Here is a 17419-nt window from a genome sequence, read left to right on the forward strand (position 1 = left end):
AGATCTCCGGATCTGTCCCCCATTGAGCATGTTTGGGACTGGATGAAGCGTCGTCTCACGCAGTCTGCACGTCCAGCACGAACGCTGGTCCAACTGAGGCGCCAGGTGGAAATGGCATGGCAAGCCGTTCCACAGGACTACATCCAGCATCTCTACGATCGTCTCCATGGGAGAATAACAGCCTGCATTGCTGCGAAAGGTGGATATACACTGTACTAGTGCCGACATCGTGCATGCTCTGTTGCCTGTGTCTATGTGCCTGTGGTTCTGTCAGTGTGATCATGTGATGTATCTGACCCCAGGAATGTGTCAATAAAGTTTCCCCTTCCTGGGACAATGAATTCACGGTGTTCTCATTTCAATTTCCAGGAGTGTACACTGCCGAAAAAAAAAAAAAATAGTACAAAGAGGAAAGATAACATCGGTTTTGATCTAATGGCGGCGTATACCACCTGGGGGATAATTATGTGCTGAAAATAGTTTCGGCGTCGTCCGCCAACGGATAGCGTAGTGGAATAGCTACCATAGCACCATCTGTGTCTACACTTAAATAGACAATGCTCACACCCAGAAGGATCAGTGTGGTACAAACGTGTGAAATAAGCAGTCAATAATACCAAGGAGACGCTCTAGTGCTTCCTACAGCCAACTGAGAGAGTTTGAAAGGGGTCAGATTGTTACCTTCCGAGTGGCGGGATGGTCCTGTCGGAGATCTGGGACACAAACTGGACGTGTTGCGACAGCTGTGCAACGATGCTGGCACCAGTGGTCACGTGAACATTCTCACACCCGTAGACGACCTCCTGGACGTCCACGCAGCACAGACGCCCGTCAAGATGGCCGTATTGTAGGGGCAGCAGTGGCAGGTCGTACAGCTTCTACAGTACTTGTAAGAGGGCTTGTGATTCCTGACTTGTCAACACCGACTTTGGCGAACTGGTTATTAGCATGAGACTACAGCCACGCACACCTCTACCCCGCTTTCCGATCACACCACAGCATCGACGTGCACGGCTCGACTGTAGTTCGCGAACGAACGGGTGCAAAGGAAAGGTCCACTAAGATGAACTAAAGGACCGAGGAACGAATTCCAAGGAACGATCGGTTCATAGTTCACTTCGGTCGCGGCGGTCTACTTATAGTTCCCGTGAACCAGGAACGATCGGCTCATAGTTCACTAGTTCACTTCGGTAGCGGCGGTCACTTCGGCAATTCTCGTTCCAGCCACGGTCCCGTGCTCGCCTCAGTCTCGGTCTCCCTCGGCCGCACCCGTCGTTCTTCGCATGACCACCTGTCTCAGTTCCACTACCGACTGCTCCTAGTTAGTTCAGTATCCAGTTGTTCGTTTCGTTCACTGCGCTCGCCCATTTTACATGTGTTCCAAACTGTTGTTGCACTTGAGTCTGGCTATTCAGCGTCCACGACCGGTAATCAAAAAGTATTTTATAGTTACGTAAATTACACAAAAATTACGTTGTATGTAATAGGTACGTCTTTTCAGGTAACAAAAGGGCATATCAGCTCACTTCATTATATCGATGAACAGCAGAAGACGTACTTATAACAGGGGCGGGCCGCGGGGGTCTCGCGGTTAAGGCGCTCAGACCGGAACCGCGCGACTGCTACGGTCGCAGGTTCGAATCCTGCCTCGGGCATGGATGTGTGTGATGTCCTTAGGTTGGTTAGGTTTAAGTAGTCCTAAGTTCTAGGGGACTGATGACCACGGAAGTTAAGTCCCATAGTGCTCAGAGCCATTTGAACCATTTTTATAACAAGGCAAGTTTTTTTGGTTATTCATATATTTTTTGGTTTCATCGACTTGATTTAGCAACTAACTTTCCATAATTTGCTTAATTTTTAGTGTAAGAAAATCCATATGAAACGATTTTCATGATCTTTCATATACAAAACATTACATATAGGAAGGCTCTAATTATTTTTAAGTTTGTTTGTTTCCAATTTGCATTACCTACTAGTTTGGTTTCTTCGAAAAAAAAAAAGTGGGTTGTGGGTCATTTTGACTCAGTAGGAAAAGCGGTGCCTCTCCATTTGAAAAGACATAGATTGCCATAAAATCGTATTTACTTATTATCTCAAAAACATTTCTTCAGAAGGAGCTTTCAAACCAAAAACTTTACTACTGTGAACTTAATTATTATCATTATTGCTGAATTAACTTTAATAATGCAACATAAAAACCTAATTTTTACTAAGCGTGTGACGCAAGTATGATGAGAAAACCACATTTTATTTTATGCTTCGATTAAGTCTACTTCGCCTACGAACTCAGAGACAAAGTGAAGTATAAACAGGGTGTAAACGATTATTGTTTACAACGTAGCATAGCTATGTAGTGGAAGTCGAAACGAAGAATTTCATACAAGACACTTGTGGTCTATTAAGTTGGGAAACACCCACCGACAGTTTTACCAGACTACATGTGCTATAACACATGCGCCTCGCGTGCGATTTTCACGTTCTCTTCTCCAGCTCTCTACACATCGTCATCGATTGTTTCGCAGTTCTTGCTTGCATTAGCTTGTTATTTCTTCACTGCCTAATTATTACGTGTTTGTCTGTTTGTTGTATCTGCTCGAAACGGGCAACACATCGTCCGTAATTGGCGAGCAGTCTGTACTCGGGGCCGGTTTTCCGTGCGCCACCCTATATTATTTCCCTGCGATCAGCCACACAAGGCCACGGTTGACTAAACGAGAGGTTCTGCAGAATCACAGAAATTACTTCTAAAAGTGTGTAAGAATTCTGTAATGAATATAAACTCTATACTCCAGGGGGGGGAGGAAAGTGCCCCCTCTTGGTACCGTCCAACCTTCAGTCACCTACACTACTAGTTTTCAGTTTTTAATAAGAACCATATACCAAGCACAAATGAACGGTGAACGAGTAAAAATGAACGGTTCCAAAAAAGAACGATCAGCAGTGAACTAGTTCCCAAGGATGAACGAGTTTGCCCATCTCTAATCGACTGCTGCCGTCAGAGGATCACGTGGAAGATGGATTGGCGCTCTGTGGTCTTCTGTGATAAAAGCAGGTTCTGCCTACATGCAAGTATGGTCGTCTGCGCGCACGACGTAGACCTGGTGAGCGCTGCCTCATAGAGTGCATTCGTCCAAGACACACTGGCCCCATCCCAAGCCTCGTGGTCTAGACAGCGATAAGCCGCAACTCTTGTTTCCCTCTGGTGTTTCTGGAGGGGACGCTAACCAGCACTCGGTACTTGCAGAATATTGTTAGACTGGCCGTATACCGCTCTTGCAACAGGGAGACGATGTGTTGTTCCAGCAGGATAATGCTCGCCCATACACTGCCTGTGAAAGTCAACGTGCTCCGTAAGACGTGCAGTAATTTCCCTGGCCAGCATTATCTGCGGACTTATCTGCAATAGAACACGTGGGGGATGTGATGGGACGACAAGTGACTCGAACGCCTCTTCAACCAATAACTTCAACGGAACTACGTGAAAAGGTCGAGTAAGGGCGTATAACGCGTCCCAGGATAGTATTCGCCATCTGTACTATTGACTGGATGCCACAGTCAGAGCTTGCATTGCCGCCTGCGTAGGCTATATCACGCATTAATATCGCTGTTTCAGCATGGCTCGCTCGATACCTGGTACCTCAGAACCGCTTGTGCTATTGATCAGTAAATGCACGCATTTCATGTACCCCTTCCACACTGATGCAACAATACATGCTGAGTGAATTGAAAACTCCGGTGGTGTACAAAGGATCTTGTCCTTTTAGACCATCGCCGGGCGTAGTGGCCGAGCGGTTCTAGGCGCTTCAGTCTGTAGCCGCGCGACCGCTGTGGTCGCAGGTTCGAATCCTGCCTCGGGCATGGATGTGTGTGACCTCCTTAGGTTAGTTAGGTTTAATCTAAGTTCTAGGGGACTGATGACCTCAGATGTTAAGTCCCATAGTGCTCAGAGCCATTTGAACCATTTCTTAGACCATCACAGCCAGATAATAAAGGTAGAGGCATGCGCAGAAAACTTTAAAAACTGCAAACCTATAAAAATTTTTTCTCTATGTCCAAAATAACGGCCATTGCCGAACAAAGCCTGGTATGAAACGTATATGGGAAACATTGTAGATGCAAACTTATCTAAATTCTGCATGTTGTTCTAGTTAATTTTTGAGTAGACATTTCCAAAAGTAGGCTCTGCAGTAGCAGCAGCTAAGGAAAATGAAAAGATAATTGCCGGCCTGGGTGGCCGTGCGGTTCTAGGCGCTTCAGTCTGGAGCCGGGCGACCGCTATGGTCGCAGGTTCGAATCCTGCCTCGGGCATGGATATGTGTGACCTCCTTAGGTTAGTTAGGTTTAATCTAAGTTCTATGGGACTGATGACCTCAGATGTTAAGTCCCATAGTGCTCAGAGCCATTTGAACCATTTCTTAGACCATCACAGCCAGATAATAAAGGTAGAGGCATGCGTGGAAAACTTTAAAAACTGCAAACCTATAAAAAAAATTTTCTCTATGTCCAAAATAACGGGCATTGCCGAACCAAGCCCGGTATGAAACTTATCTGGGAAACATTGTAGATGCAAACTTATCTAAATTCTGCGTGTTGTTCTAGTTAATTTTTGAGTAGACATTTCCAAAAGTAGGCTCTGCGGTAGCAGCACCTAAGGAAAATGAAAAGATAATTGCCGGCCTGGGTGGCAGTGCGGTTCTAGGCGCTACAGTCTGGAACCGCGAGACCGCTACGGTTGCAGGTTCGAATCCTGCCTCTGGCATGGATGTGTGTGATGTCTTCAGGTTAGTTAGGTTTAAGTAGTTCTAAGTTCTAGGGACTGATGACCTTAGAAGTTAAGTCCCATAGTGCTAAGAGCCATTTGATTTTCGAAAAGATACTTGCGTGTATTGGAAAATTATCTGAGACTCTTAAATACCTCCGTTCTTTACAAAAACGCTGTGCTAATCCAGAGTTCACAAACTATAAGCGTATTACAAAAAATATATACAGTGGGATATTGCTTGTTGCAAAAACAGCGCTCAATGACAGAATTGTATACGATGGGAAAAATAAAAGTTCAGTAATGTGGGACGTCGTAAACAAGAAATATAGGAAGGTAGACACAAGTACAAGTAACACGCAAATCGAATATGTGAGTAGATTAATAATATATCCCCAAGAAGTGGAAAATTTTACAAGTGACTCTTTTCAACTCATGGAAAATAATCAGCCATAAAAAAGTCCCATAAGAGAAGCGTAACACTTAAAATGAATGATGTAGCCAGCATAACGATATATCGTTAGAGGTGCGCTCTACCAAAACTTCGGCTCGGTAGTTTTGGTACAGTATTTAAATGACGTAGTAAATGTTTAAGTTATGGTTACTGGTCACATTGGTCGGGAAAGAAAAAGAAATTGGGAGCCGACGAGTTGTCTATGTTTTTTGGTTGTTTGTTCTGAACACAATTAGTATCGACATCGTTCAATGTTAGTCCATTATGTGTTTTATATCCTTACAAAATGTAAATTGCATTTTATAAGCAATAAAAATTATTTGCTCGCGTAAATTCTGGGCTTTTTTGTAACCAAAGCAGTTAATTTGGATGCAAAAGCAGTTTACATGCACAAACACAAAACATCTGTATAATTATTATTGTTCTTTTGAATTCAATAGAACTTCCTTCATCAAGACCAAAGGCAAGAGTTTGTTGTTGTTATTGATAAATGTGAAAGTTGTTTATGAATAACCGAACATGTGTTATATAAGATCAACGAAATATTCAAATAATGTTTGATATGTTTTTGAATGGCGCTTTTTTTTTTAAATCTTACCCTTTTTTGAGTAAATTGCGTATTGTAGTACTTATTTTTTAAAAAAAACTTACTGCAACATGTTTCATGTTAAAAATAAACTCTCTTCGAATAAAACCTGCACCAACCTTCTTATTAAAGCCCCAGAGTCATCTAAAATGGTTTATTGTGTTGAAATGTTAGTATGTCGAGCCTACGTGTTAATCTTTCTGCATGACAATTAGTTTTCTCCTGCACAAAATCTGAAGTTTTAAAAAATTTCAAAAGTTCTTAATTATTTCTCACTCATTAAAAATAAATTGTTTCACTACATATAGAACTTCAAAACAATAATCACAAAGCAATACTTTCTCTAAAACATGTTCCAGCTACAACTAAGAACGAAGAGAATTGCTGTAACGTATTTTAACTATATTCTGAAAAAAATCAGTCACACTAATGCGCCTTATTTTGCCCGGTTTATCATTTCAGACATTCAAATAATTTAAACATTAACTGCAACAAAAGTCCGAGCCCGGTGCAACATAAAGTATTATTGCAGTCGGTCAGTTATTTAAATGCAGGACTAACTATATACAGTTTTGTAACGTCTATTAGGAAGCTCGCGCCAACCGGCGATGTTATTGTGTTCAGTGGTGCACTGGTGTATGTGTGTGTATGTGTGTGTGTGTGTGTGTGTGTGTGTGTGCGTGTGTGTGTGGGCTGTGATAAAAAGATGAGTCGCAGGTGTCAGTTTCCGCCCCAACCGCCAGGGGTTCTGTGTTTCATAACACGTTTTTACATTCTCTTGTATTGTTTATTCTTTGGGATGAGAATTTTTAAATGATTTTATATGTTCCATGTTTTTATGACCGTGGGATACAGTGTCAACGACCTTCCTCCTTGCTCGCTTCTTCAATATATTCAGCAGATGCTGTTAAGACATTTAAGAATTTTGTATCATTGAAACCTCCAGACTGAGTTTTGTTCACGCTAAGCAAAAGCCAGTTAGCCGAAATGGTGTTAATCCCGACATTTTAATTCATATTGCCCTCATAACATGACTGGCATCCCGACCCCCCATGGCTGTCACATTAGCCTACTATCGGCCTGCTGTCACTGGGCGCGCAGTTCACGCCAGGTACTTTTCAGTCCACTTGTGCTTCCGGATATTATGTGGTGGTGTTACAAAATCTCCTAGAATGTTTTTATAATAAATTACCACGAGGTAAATCCACATATTTGTGATTTCGTCTGGCCGGTCAGCATTATAGTTCAAATGGCTCTGAGCACTATGGGACTTAACATCTGATGTCATCAGTCCCCTAGAACTCAGAACTACTTAAACCTAACTAACCTAAGGACGTCACACACATCCATACCCGAGGCAGGATTCGAACCAGCGACCATAGCGGTCGCGCTGTTCCAGACTGAAGCGCCTAGAACGGCTCGGCCACACCAGCCGGCGTCAGCATTATACCTCGTGCAATCTCCTACCATTATTATTCATAAGGGGAGAGTGAAATTACCGTTACAGACACTAGGTATAACCGAATGAGGTGCTGCATACATTGAGGTATGTGTCTCAGACACCACATGATGGTGGCTCATGCTATATCTGTGTAGATCATGAACTTTTCAAGACCGATTCACAGTCTGACAGCTGGCGAAATTATGAATCAAATGACCCTAATCAAGGCTCGATTACATGTTTATGAAGCAAGTACACAAACTCAATATGCAAATATCTCCTAATAAGTAATTGTAATTAACGTTCGGTAACTGCCCATGGGGGAGCACAGGACTGTCAGACATCGATGTCTGAATAATTGTGTGACTACCACAAATAACTTTTATTATATGTTAAAATGTGAGATCAACCACGCTATTCCAAAAAAGTGAAACTGACGCATTTCGAAGGAGTAATCCTTCATCATGAGGTTTATAATATAACAATCTTGTAAATAAGATAAATGTGAATAAATCTATTATTATATTTTATTGCTTTAACAAGATTTTTGTAGAATTGTACTGATAAGGATTTGCACCATCAAAACGCGTCTATTTTGGTGCCTTTGAACCTACATTTTAACACTGATTTTAACAACCATGACCTCGTTTTCATCATGGATAAAATCAAACTTTTATTAAAAGTTCCTAATATGTTGTTGACCACTAGAAAATTTTCTACAACTTGTCTGCTTATTACAATAACTGGAAAAATGCTAAACAGTAATCGCCACTTTCCTTTCGAGGCATATACAGCTCTTTCCCGTGGGTTCGGTATTTTTGTAGTAGCGGAAGTTGCAATGCAGCACTCGTCTCTAAACAGAGAGGCCACGGGGAATTCATCCCACTCCTTGACAGAATAGATTCTAACCTAACCTACCCTACCCTCCTTGATCCTGCCACAAACTGACGAAGGAGATCCGGATCTTCAGCGCGCCAAGAATGCCGAGTGAAGGAATATCGGAGCAACTGCACAGTATATCATGCCGTCTTTAGCGTATCTTTGCGATGCAGTCTGCGATCTTGACTGCAGCGAGAGAGAGATCCATCACGGCACAACCAAAGGAGGAATGGAAACAGACAGATAGTCATCGCGCTGGACACCGGGCCCCCCATTTCCGGCCGGAAACAGAGGCAGTTTACGGCGCGTCATTTAGGAAGAATTTGGGCGGAGAGTGTGAGGGCGCCGGTCACGCGACGAATGAAAGCGCGGGGAACGGCTGCACGGAAGAAAGGAAGGAAGGGAGGAAGGAAGAGGGAGAAGGAAGCCTCGGTGAGTCAGAGAGCGGACGGCGTGCGAGACGCGGGAAGCGAGAAAGCGGCCACTCGGCGAGCTTCTCTTTGCCTCCCCCGTCAAGCCGCGGACAACACCTGCTGTGCGTCCGTGGTCAGGCATCCGAATCTCCTGTCCGCAGCGCCGAACAAAGGAGGCGCCAGATGCCCCGCTGACCGCTGCTTCCCCACTGGCCTCCCGTGAACAAGTGACGGTGCAAGTTTCGGGAATAAAGATTAGCGTACGATGAGCTCGTAACGGTCCCCAGAGGAGCGGGAGAATTGTCTCTCCGCTGCAGGCGGATGGGAAGTGTCTTCTGGGATGTGTAACGCATAGAAATGCGTTCCTTTCAAGAATGAAGTGGTATAGTGGAGTCTGTATGAAGATGCTGTGCTCGCCGACGTGACTGAGTTATCGAGTAGTGAGCTTCTCAGGTTCTCAGGAATCCTGGAACGGCTGTCGTACATCAAACAGGGATAACTCCTACGGAATATGGTAGCTGTATTGCGAGTTCATTGCTTCTCCTCTGCAGAACTGATGTTACATTCAAATCAGTGGAGTAACCAACAGAAATTTTGTTATTGCTAGAACTCTTCAAATAATCCACAACAGGTGTGATACTTTTCAGTTCGAAGACTGCTCCGATGAAGCTATAAAATGAAATCTCTTCACCTCTGCATAAGTACTGCAGCCCTGGTCTCCCTGCAAACATTTTATCCTCTGCATTACCAAATTAACTATTCATCCATCTATTCTTTTAGTTACGTTGCGTATACACGAAACTATACTTCGATCAGAAGAACAAAGTTATTGAATGATGTTGCTGGTTCCCGTTTGTCTGCGCGCACAATATGTCTGCGGCAACAACAACTGTACGTTTCTCGTCTGGATGCATCCACAGGTGCCGTTTTGGGTTTCCTTAGTTGGGTGATAATGTTCTCTGGATGTATTCCAGTCTTTCCAGTCTCTCTTATAGTTGTTACCTTTTACAGCTCCCTCTAGTACCACGGAAGCAATTCGTGATGCCTTAACAGATGTCCTATCATTCTGTCCCTTCTGCTTTTTAGTGTTTTCCATATGTTCCTTTCCTCACCGATTCTCCGGAGAACATCTTCATTTCTTACCTTATCAGTTCACTTAATTTTCAACATCATTTTGTAGTACCACATTTCAAATTCTTCGATTATCTTTTTTTTTCGGTTTTCGCGCAGTTCATGTTTCACTACCATATAATACTGTGCTCCAAGCGTACATTCTCAGAAATATCGTCCTCAAATTAAGACCTATGTTTGAAACTGGCCAGGAACGCCTTGTTTTCCTGTGCTAGTCTGCTTTTTATGCGCTCCTCGCTTCGTACGTGATGAGTTATTTTGCTTCCCAGGTAGCACAATTCCTTAACTTCCTCTACTTCGTGACCACCAGTTTTGATGTTGAATTTCTCGCTATTCCTAGTTCTAAGTTCTAGGGGACTGCTGACATCAGCAGTTCAGTCCCATAGTGCTCAGAGCCATTCGAACCAACTACATATATTTATTATAAAGTTTATATCCTGCATTTCCTTCTTTTATGGCGTGTGTTCTTCCATAATTAGAATATCGTCATGTATCGTCTCCTTAAAAATTTATAGCGTTTTCTTATTTTTACATAATTTATGATACATAAATTGTGATGAATAATCTGTTCTTTTGAAGTGTATCTTACTTCAAATAGAGTTTTAATGCTCATGTATCTTCCACTTCGCAATAACGACAGTGATATGCAGAATTATCTAGTGGTTTTGGTCCTACATAATTCTCGCACTACTGCCAAGATAAGTGGTATATTAGCCTCAGTGGTACTGAGAAACAGCTGAAATCGCTAAAATTTAACAAAGGTTCTGTGCACAATGGAATCCCACTCACATTCTATATCAGACTTACGTCTGAGTTAACTTCTCTTTTAAGCATAATCAATCGTAGATCCCTCGAACAAAAAACCGTGCCCAGTGTTTGGAAGAAAGCACAGGTCACACCAAATGCAAGATGCGGATCAGACTTGAATCACAAATCTAACGTCCAGTATCCTTGACATCCATTTGTTGTAGTGTTTTAGAACATATTTTGAGCTCAAACGTAATGAGGTATCTCGAAGAGAATGACTTCCTCCATGCCAACCGGCATGGATTCCGAAAACGTCGACCATGCAAAACCCAACGAGCAGGGTTTTTTTTTTTCACATGACACCCTGAAGGCCGTGGATGAAGCCACTGAGGTAGATACCTTATTTGTCGATTTCCAAAAAGGGTTTGACTCAGTATCTCTATCATCAAAAGAACGATTTTATGGAGTATCAGGCGTAATTTATTACTGGATTGAGGACTTTATGGTATGGAAGACGCAGCAAGTTGTCTTAAATGGAGAGTCATCAACAGATGTAGAAGTAATTTCGAGCATGCCGCAGGGAAGTGTGTTGGGAATATTGTTGTTAATGTTGTATATTAATGATCATGCAGATAATATTTTAATAACCTCAGTCTTTTCACAGGTGATTAGATTAGATTAGATTAATACTAGTTCCATGGATCATGAATGCGATATTTCGTAATGATGTGGAACGAGTCAAATTTTCCAATAAATGACGTAATTAAGTTAATTTAACAACATAATTAAGTTAATATAACAACTTTTTTCTTTTTTTGTGTTTTTTTATTTTTTATAATTTTTTTAATCTAAAAAATCCTCTATGGAGCAGAAGGAGTTGTCATTCACAAATTCTTTTAATTTCTTCTTAAATACTTGTTGGTTATCTGGCAGACTTTTGATACTATTTGGTAAGTGACCAAAGACTTTAGTGGCAGTATAATTCACCCCTTTCTGTGCCAAAGTTAGATTTAATCTTGAATAGTGAAGATCATCCTTCTCCTAGTATTGTAGTTATGCACACTGCTATTACTTTTGAATTGGGTTTGATTGTTAATAACAAATTTCATAAGAGAGTATATATACTGAGAAGCTACTGTGAATATCCCTAGATCCTTAAATAAATGTCTGCAGGATGATCTTGGGTGGACTCCAGCTATTAGTCTGATTACACGCTTTTGTGCAATAAATACTTTATTCCTCAGTGATGAATTACCCCAAAATATGATGCCATATGAAAGCAATGAGTGGAAATAGGTGTAGTAAGCTAATTTACTAAGATGTTTATCACCAAAATTTGCAATGACCCTTATTGCATAAGTAGCTGAACTAAAACGTTTCAGTAGATCATCAATGTGTTTCTTCCAATTTAATCTCTCATCAATGGACACACCTAAAAAATTGGAATATTGTACCTTAGCTATATGCTTCTGATTAAGGTCAATATTTATTAATGGCATCATACCATTCACTGTACGGAACTGTATGTACTGTGTCTTATCAAAATTCAGTGAGAATCCACTTACAAGGAACCACTTAGTAATTTTCTGAAAGACAGTATTGACAATTTCATCAGTTAATTCTTGTTTGTCAGGTGTGATTACTATACTTGTATCATCAGCAAAGAGAACTAACTTTGCCTCTTCATGAATATAGAATGGCCAGTCATTAATATATATTAAGAACAACAAAGGACCCAAGACTGACCCTTGTGGAACCCCATTCTTGATAGTTCCCCAGTTTGAGGAATGTGCTGATCTTTGCATATTATGAGAACTGCTTATTTCAACTTTCTGCACTCGTCCAGTTAGGTACGAATTGAACCATTTGTGCACTGTCCCACTCATGCCACAAAATTTGAGCTTGTCTAGCAGAATTTCATGATTTACACAATCAAAAGCCATTGAGAGATCACAAAAAATGTCAGTGGGCGGTGTTCGGTTATTCAGATCATTCAAAATTTGATTGGCGAAAGCATATATGACATTTTCTGTTGAAAAACCTTTCTGGAAACCAAACTGACATTTTGTTAGTACTTCCTTTTTACAGATATGTGAAGCTACTCTTGAATACATTACTTTCTCAAAAATTTTGGATAAAGCTGTTAGAAGGGAGATTGGACGGTAATTGTTGACATCAGATCTATCCCCCTTTTTATGCAAAGGTATAACAACAGCATATTTCAGTCTATCAGGAAAAATGCCCTGTTCCAGAGAACTATTACACAGGTGGCTGAGAATCTTACTTATCTGTTGAGAACAAGCTTTTAGTATTTTGCTGGAAATGCCATCAATTCCATGTGAGTTTTTGCTTTTAAGCAAGTTTATTATTTTCCTAATTTCAGAAGGAGAAGTGGGTGAGATTTCAATTGTATCAAATTGCATAGGTATGGGCTCTTCCATTAACAGCCTAGCATCTTCTAATGAACACCTGGATCCTACTATATCCACAACATTTAGGAAATGATTATTAAAAATATTTTCAACATCTGACTTTTTGTTCGTAAAGTTTTCATTCAATTTGATGGTAATACTGTCTTCCTATGCTCTTGGTTGACCTGTTTATCTTTTAATAATATTCCAAATTGTTTTAATTTTATTATCAGAGTTGCTGATTTCAGACATGATACACATATTTCTGGATTTTTTAATAACTTTTCTTAATATAACACAGTAGTTTTTATAATGTTTGGTAGTTTCTAGGTCACTACTCTTTCTTGCTGTCAGATACATTTCCCTTTTCCAGTTACAAGATATTTTTATACCCTTAGTAAGCCATGGTTTGTTACAAGGTTTCTTACGAGTATATTTAACTATTTTCTTGGGGAAGCAGTTTTCAAATGCATTTACAAAAATGTCATGAAATAAATTATATTTTAAATTGGCATCAGGTTCACGGTACACCTCATCCCAGTCTAATTGCTGTAGGTTTTCCCTGAAATTTGCAATTGTTAAATCGTTGACTGAACGTACTACTTTGGAGGACTGTTTAGTATTGCTGAATGGAGCTATGTCATATATTTTAACTAGCTGTGCACAATGATTAGAAAGACCATTCTCAACAGGCTGAGCATTTATCTGGTTAAACTTATCTTGGCCTATAAAGAAGTTATCTATCAGTGAGCTGCTATCCTTTACCACCCGAGTAATACTTCAAGGTCATTTCTCCTATTACCCTCTTTCAGAGAATCTACATTGAAGTCCCCACAAATAATAATTTGCTTCCCCCTGTCTGACAGATAGCACAACAAGGAGTCCAAAAATTTTTCAGAAATAGATGAAAATTTCCTGATGGGGACCTATATACAGTTACAATTATAAATGTGCCTTTATTTAATTTAAGCTCACAGGCACATGCTTCTATATGTTTCTCTACACAAAACTTTTTTGTTTCTATACTTTTTGCACAATGATAACTTTTGACATATATGGCAACTCCTCCTTTCTCCATATTTTCTCTCATTACATGTGCAGAGAGCTTATATCCACTTACATTTACCTTATCCATATCAGTAACAATGTGATGCTCAGACAGGTGTAGTATATCTGTTTCATCCTCAGCTTCTAAATCTTCTAAACAAATCAGAAGCTCATCTATTTTATTATTTAAACTCCCAATATTTTGATGAAATATACTTACATTATTTTTAATTATGCTTTTATGAGAACCTTTCCTTATTCTAACATCTGCAGTACTCTCCTGTCTGAGTTTCTCATTGTGCTTAGGCCTAGTTCCTATACCAGTGGTCACATGGTGTTCAGAGAGGCAGATTATGTCAACTGGATTGGGTGACTTTAATTCATCAATGCAATTACCTAGGACTGAGATACAACTTGGTGGAGATAAAATTTCTGGTGATTGGTGAAAATTTATAATTGACAGCTGTGATTGGTGATCAAATGTGCTAGAATTGTGCTATTTAATTTCTTTCCTAAACTGAAGATTTGTTTCAATCCTGACCTCTCGTAGAACTTGATATCTTTCTGTCTTACCTATCCTAAAAAGGTGCTGCTCCAACACCTGTAACCACTGGTATTTTACCATTCATGGCAGTGCCTCCCCCCCTTAAATTTCCTGCTATTACCCCAGCCAGTTTCCCCTTCCCTTTCCTGTTGAGATGTAGGCCGTGCCTGGTATAGTCCCACCTACTGAGAGAATCAACAGGAACCACACCAATATGAGCCCCCGCACCCAACCCAAGCAGCCGTTCCAACTCCAAATTAATTCTCCCAACAGAAGAGTTCAAATGAGGCCGGTCATGGCGTCTCAGGACAGATACAAATTCAACATTGGTGTGTCTCGATCCCGACGCAATCTTTACCAGGTCACACTCTATACTGTACCCAGGATCTCTGTCGATGCTGTTCCCTGGCCCTCCCACAATAACCACGGTGTCTTCCCTGGTAAATTCTTTACAGAGTGAACCTAAATCCTCTGTCACCTGATCCAGACTAGCACTTGGTTTGAAAAAATTTGTGACCTGGTATTCTGGTCCTAATTCCTCCTGCAGAAGTTGGCCTACACCTCTGGATGAGAACTGCCTAACAACAAAACTTTCTTCCTTTTCGATGACTTTCCTACATTCTTTTTCAATTTTCTATTGAAAGTTTGTTGTGTCCCGTCTACACCTACCTCTGCTTGAGGCTCATCAGTTTCTAACTGAAGCAACAGGTCAAACTTATTTTTGACATTCACCACAAAACTGTCAGACTTAGTTCTAGGCCTGTTCCTTCTGTTACCTGTTGCCACTTCCCACCTCTCTTTGTCCTTCTCCCTCCTTAACCTCTCCAGATCTTCCCTAGCCTGATCTAGCTCAACCTGAAGGGCAGCAATTTTCCCCTCCTGTTCCACTATCTTCCTATCTCTGCTGCAAATCCTACATAACCACCGATGAGCCTGATCCACTTCCCCGACACCCACGCCACTGCAGTCCCCCCAGTGAAAAAAACTACTGCATCCATCACACCAAATCCCGGAACTAACAATTCTACGGCAAGTCAGGCACTTTTCACTCATGGCAAAAATAATACTTTAGCTAGAATAAATCAATTAAATTACAGAAAATCAAAAAAAGACGTTACAAGAATTAAGCCTATTCACAAATGTATATAAGCAAGTTTCTGATTTAAAATTCCGCTGTTTTTCTGAGATCTATATTAAAACAATGAATGTATACGCTATTTATTATATATTTCACTCGATGGAATGAAAAAAAGGACAATTAAACGAGATACTTTAGGTTTGATTCTCCAAAAACGTTACGAGAATTAGGCCTATAAACAAATGTATATAAGCAAGTTTCTGATATAAAGTTACGCTGTTTTTCTGAAATCTGTATTAAAACAATGAAGTTATACGCTATTTACGGTAGCTTACTTATTTGTTACCGAGAAACTAGTTAAATTACCGTGAAACAAGAAACAAACACGTTTACAAAATTTAAGCCTAAGCGCGACTCCGCGAAGTTACGATCTTTTCGTGTTTTCCGAAAAAATACGCAAAGAAAAGTGAAACCTTCAACGGCAAGACTAAACGATACACTAATGCACGTATTTAATTTGTTATCGGCGTTAAACTAAATTATATTCCTGTCTAAATCACTTATCTTTCTGGAAATAGTTTCTGGCGTCACTTACTCGGCGGCCATCTTGGAACAGTAGTTATGTATTCCATTTGGAAGAAGCTGTACAAATATTCAGTTAGATCTTGATAAAATGTCAGTCGTACAAAGATTGACAACTTGCTTCAAATGTTCAGAAATGTAGAACTGTGCACTTCACAAAACGAAGACAACGTGTTATCCTACGCGTAAAACATCAACGAGTCACAATTGGAATCGGTGGACTCATACAAATACCTGGGTGTGACAATTTGATGGGATAGACTATATTAAGGAAATATGGACATTCTCCAAAAGAGATTACACTCGTGTGACCCATCCGAGAATACAAGTCAAGTGTGTGGAACCCTTACCAAATACGACAAACAGGGATATTCAACGTATACAGAGAAGGGCAGCACTAATGGTCACAGGTTTGTTTGACCGATGGGAGTGTGTCACGAAGATGCTGACGAAACAGAACTGGCAGCCACCTGAAGATCGGGAAGATCGAGGCAAACTATCCGTAGAAAGCCTACTTAGTGAATTTCAAGAACGAACTTCAAATGACAAATACACGAATGTACTACAAGCCAATATGTATCACTCCCGTAGGGATCGTGAGAATAAGTTTGTACTAATTGCAGCGCCCTCTGAGGCGTTTAACCTTACGTGAACGAAACGTTAAGAAATCTTAGAAATGGTATAATGGGAAATACCCTCTGCCGTGCACTTAACAGTAGTTTGCACAGTATGGTAGTAGATGTAGAATTTTTGGTATAAAGGGAACTGTTTTCGTATTTTTAAGTCAAATGTAGAGGACGCGCGCCCGTACCGCTTGGAGTGGCGGAAGAAGCTACGTAGAACTCATGTCATCTATATAAGTTAAGCCAGAAGTCTACCGACAAAACTTCGGAGGCTGTTCAAGGATATGTTTTGAGTATTTTGGTTTAAGGAACCTGTGGTCTTCGGCAGCTCGTTACAGAGTAATAAGGTAATTACGATTTATTTCGCTTTGTTGCCAGAATTAACTCTGATTGTGTGGAACTACTTTCACAAACGTGAAAAAGCCTCTAATATGCGATCATTGACCCGTAGTGACACGAAGATCCCAGGTTCCTTCTGGGCGCCTATGTGCAGATGCAAACTGCCGTTATGTGGTATCCGTGACTGCGGGAATAGCTGGGCATATCGTCGTCATGCTGTTTTTCCATTGCATGCAGTGAAACGGTAGGCGAGATGTTCAGCGGCTGATTCTTCATCAGTAAACCTTTCCATTCTGTTGGTTATCGCTAAGTGTGGTACTGAATGCAAGTTCGAGGACCAAGAGTAAAATAGGGTTTACTGTTGTCAACGGCAAGTACTGTGCTT

This window comes from Schistocerca piceifrons, chromosome 8, assembly GCF_021461385.2.
Source record: "Schistocerca piceifrons isolate TAMUIC-IGC-003096 chromosome 8, iqSchPice1.1, whole genome shotgun sequence".
Taxonomy (NCBI): domain Eukaryota; kingdom Metazoa; phylum Arthropoda; class Insecta; order Orthoptera; family Acrididae; genus Schistocerca; species Schistocerca piceifrons.